Source organism: Numida meleagris, chromosome 7 (genome assembly GCF_002078875.1).
Source record: "Numida meleagris isolate 19003 breed g44 Domestic line chromosome 7, NumMel1.0, whole genome shotgun sequence".
NCBI classification, from domain to species: Eukaryota; Metazoa; Chordata; class Aves; order Galliformes; family Numididae; genus Numida; species Numida meleagris.
Genome location: NC_034415.1, coordinates 28,772,568 through 28,776,897, shown reverse-complemented (window position 1 = coordinate 28,776,897; position 4,330 = coordinate 28,772,568). Strand labels below are relative to the sequence as shown.

At 61.3% G+C, this 4,330-nt stretch overlaps 1 protein-coding gene across 3 annotated transcripts in view; it reads right to left on the bottom strand.

Moving 5' to 3' along the window:
* The window catches only part of SGIP1 (SH3 domain GRB2 like endophilin interacting protein 1), a 37,506-nt gene extending 35,800 nt beyond the window's left edge, over positions 1–1,706 (bottom strand). For all 3 annotated transcript variants that reach the window (XM_021404959.1, XM_021404960.1, XM_021404961.1), the window contains exon 1: positions 1,642–1,706. The gene's annotated coding sequence lies outside the window, so the exon portion shown is untranslated. The remainder of the gene's footprint in view (positions 1–1,641) is intronic.

Below are 4,330 nucleotides of genomic sequence, written 5' to 3'. Positions count from 1 at the left end.
GCAGCGAGGGCTGCAAAGCAATGCCACCACGCTCTGGTGCTCAGGTGCATCCCCACGCAGGGCAGCACTGGGGATATTATTTAAAATAAATAAACAAATAAATATATATATATAATATATATATATCTGCCCCCATGGAGGGGGCAGATGGTGTCACCTACAAGCTCTCTGCACATGGAAAGGAGATGCAAGAGGCTGCAACGGAAGGGGACACAGTGCCAGCAGCAGCACTCCCCACCCAAGCACTCACCTCTCAGCATCACCTGCACTGGGAGCTCACCCACCCCCTGCCCCACATCTCCTCACTTTGGGCTCTGCCCCCGCCGCTCAAAAGCGGGGAGGCCGACAGCTGCAGCATCTTCACCATAACACTATTGAATAATGGTGGGTGCAGCCACAGTTGTCTCTGCAGGGCTGGCGTGTCAAACCCCTCTTGAACCGAGGGGCAGGAAATGAGCTTTGCCACAGAATGGGCTGGAAGGGACCTCACAGCCCCCCAGTTCCACCCCAGGACAGCTCCCAGAGCCCAGGTGCCCACAGCCCCTCCCATGGCCTCGTGCACTGCAGGGATGGGGCACACGCAGCTCAGGGCAGCAGTGCTGGGGCCTCACCACCCTCGTGGAGAAAAAGCTGCCTCCTAAAAAATGGTGGGACCATTAGGCACCCACCACTTATTGAGCGCAGAACTGTGCAGTTCTGGGGGGGACCACAACCACTGGTGGAACCGTCGGTGCCATGGGGTAAAACCAGAACTCACCCTCCCGTGGGACGAGTGGTGACAGCCTCACGCTGTGCCAGGGGAGGGCCAGGATGGATATTAGGGGAAATTTCTTCTCCAAAGAGTGGTCAGCACTTGCACTGACTGCAGGGGAGGTCACTGTCCCTGGGGGTGTTTCAGAGCCGTGGGGATGTGGCAAGGAGGGATGTGGGCATGGGGGATCTCAGAAGGCTTTTCCAACCTTGATGACTCTATGGGCACAGCCAGTCCCCACGAGGCCCAGCTCCAGGGGATGCACACCTATGGGCAGTGTGTAAGCTCACATAGGGCTACAGCTGCCCTGGAAGGAAGCTGGAGGCAGCGGGTGAGCCAGAGCTGCACACCGGCACAGCACCGCAAGGTGCCCCCAGTGTCATCCAAGGGATTTGCTAAATAAAGCCCAAATCCATCGGCCTCATCCTGCCAAGGGCACGGCCCCGCAAATCCCAGCATTAAGGCATCCGCCCTGAGATGGTGACGGACACACAGCCCTGTCCTGTCACCGAATGGCAGCGAGACAGCGCACTGCCAATGAGCCAGGGCAGTTCTCCCAGTGGGAGCAAAGAGAGGAGAGGCTGATCCCCCCGGCATCACCATGAGAGCCCCCACCGCCGTGCAGGGCTGGACTCGGTCACCTCAGAGGCCTTCTCCAACCTCAGTGATCCTACAGCTGCCTGCTCCCTCCCTGCTGGCCCCTCACAGCGAGCACCGCTCCCTTCTGCTCCGTCAGCTCCGCTCCATCCATCCCCGCTCTCCCTGCGCACAAAGAGCCGCGGGGCCCCTTCCGTCCCACTGAGCAAAGGGAGCAGCAGAGAGCCAGCCCCGGCCGTGCCACCGCACAGCACTGAGCACATACTGCAGAGCCCACACAACCCAGCACTCACCTTCCTTCCTCACCTTCCCCTGCTAAGTGGGGCCAAACCCCACAGCTGCAGCTCTGCAGCCTAAATACCACCCCACACCCCGATGGGATGGGGCACAGCTGTGGCCCCACGCTCCAGCTTTTTGTTAGAAAGAAGGAATGCTGAAACAGTCCCCGTGCAAAGGGATGGATGTGAGGGGTTTTGCAGGCAGCAAGGTACATCCGTGCTCCCAAAAGCTGCTGGCCCGTTTGGGGGCTGTGTCACAGGGAGCATCAGCCCCTGCAGAGCATTTGGGGTAGGATGGGTCTGAGGTGCAGGACACACAGTAACCCCCAGATCCCACCTTGTGCATTTCTGGCCCCAGCACTATGTGTCAGAGTGGGAAGTGGGGGCTCAGCAGCACCTGAGGGGCTGGGTTTCAAACAGAAAACCCACAGGAGCAGTGCAGGCTGTGGGCAACCTGAGGCAACGGTGTGTGTTGGGACACTGCTCCCACGCAGCTGTGAGCGGGGCAGACCCAGTAGCGCCTTGCCTGCCCCAGGCTACTTGTTTGCTTGGTTTTTTGGCTGAAGAATGAGGTGATGGAAAAAAAAATGTGTTCTTTGAATAACGTTGGGAATCTTCTCGCAGCTCCTGGGGTGCGCTGCCAGCCCAAGGGCACGTGCTGGGGGTGGCAGAGGGCTGCAGGCAGGTCCTGCTGGGTGATGGAGAGCGAGGTGGCAGCCTGTAAATGCTCCGGGTGATGGCGCCCTGGGTCGGATGGGGCCGCCTGAGTGCCCCGTGCACATTGCCACAGCGATAGGAAGAAAAGCAAATGGGTCCCAAAATGAGCACCCCGGGGGTGCAGGCAGCCTGGAGCCATTGCCCCCAGCTGCGCAGGATCCAGCTGTGCGAGGATCCAGCTGCGCATAGCCCTGGCTGCGCTCAGGCTCCAGCCAGCCAGGATCCAGCTGTGCATAGCTATGGCAGTGTGGGCATCCAGCTGTGCGTGGCTCCAGCAGTGCTGGCCCCCATTGCGCAGATCCCCGCTGCCTGTCCTCATGGCACGTGCCCCATTGTGCACGTCCCCGCCGTGTGCGCGGCGCCGTGCAGCGGTTGGGGCTCGGCAGATGGAGCTGTGCAGCTGTGCACGGCCGAGTGCACAGAGCGAGCTGAGCTCCGGCTGCTGCGTGGGTGGGGAAATGCAGCGCGGGGAGTCCCAGGGCCACGCTGCCCATGCTTTGCAGAAATGGGGCCTGAGCAAAAGGGGTGACCCCTCCTCTGCCCCACGGGGCAGACCCGAACTGAAGCTGGATGGACGCTGAGCTGCGGCAGGATGTGCCCCAAATGTGGCATGTTGTACCCAAAATGCTGCCAGCAGCTGAGCAGCTCTGCAATAAAAGCACGTTTCTGGGGGTGCTCCTACTGCTGGTGCACAGCTTCAGCCAGCCCCATGTTCTGCAGCCGGTGGGCTCTGTGTGGGTCCCTGTGCCCTGCCATGCAGCCAGCAGCACCGTGCTGCATTGTCTGGGTGAGAAATGCACTGCTGCTCAGCAGAAGAAACCTGCGGCTTCCTCAAGGCTGTGCTGCTGAAATAGGGACTGTGCTGTGCACCCAACTGCAACCCCACCTCCAGCCCGAGCTGCATTTCCTGCTTGCACAGTTGCACATGACCCCTGCGCACCATGGTTGCACACCCTGTTGCACATCAGAGCTGCATGCCACAATTGCACACCACGGTTGCACACACAGTTGCACACCATGGTTGCACACCCTGTTGCACACCGCGGTTGCACACACAGTTGCACGCCATGGTTGCACAGCCATCTGCACCCCAGGGTACGGCTGGGAGCAGGCAGAGCACCATCCCTGCAGGATACCCACGAATGCAGCAAACACCGTGCATCTGCTGCGTGCCCCATGCTGAAGGAAGCTGTGCAGCTGCAGGGGCCAGCAGGAACCTGGGGCCAGCAGTGTGCAGCCAACACATGGCATCATCCTTGAAGAACGGAGGCAGAGTGCCATCACCCCCCAACCTGACCGGGGACTCCTCCCTAGGTGAGGACTGGGGTTGGTTCTGCAGCAGAGCGCTGCCGGGGCAGAGCAGGGAAGGATGCTGCTGCTGCAGCACAGAGCAGCGCGGCTGCGCTCGCTGCACTCGCGGTGACGCCACTGCCAGAAGTGGGTCAGTGGGAAGGGAAAAAATAAACCTGGGGGGGTTGAGAAGGAGGGGAGAGGCAGCACAGAACGCACTGCAGCCCACCCCCATCCTCCCCCCCAGCTCTGCTTTGTGTTCCTTTAGCTGTGGCTGTGGGTTTGGAGCTTCGGCAGGCGCATCCAAGGCTGGGGGTAAATTCAGTAGAAAGGAGAAATCTGTGTCAGTAGCAGCAGCAGCAGTGGTGCCCGGGGGGTACAGCCACGGCACGGGGCACGGCTCTGGGCGATGCTGCAGGGATGAGGGGACAGGATGAGGCCCAGCGCTCGGCTCTGCCACCCGCTGCCGGCCCGGCCCCAAGCAGCGGCAGGGCGTGTTGTTCCTGGAAGACCGCTGGTTGTTTCAGTTGTGTTGGGTATGGCTGGGACATGAAAGCCACCGCCGGGCTGCGGTGCGCTGCGGCATCGCCTTCCTGTCTGCAGCGCCTTCCTGGCGCCGCTGCCGCTGGGCAGGGACAGCGCTGAGCAGGGAGCAGCCATCCCCTGGGCATGGGGCTGCAGCAGCTCCCCTTGCCCC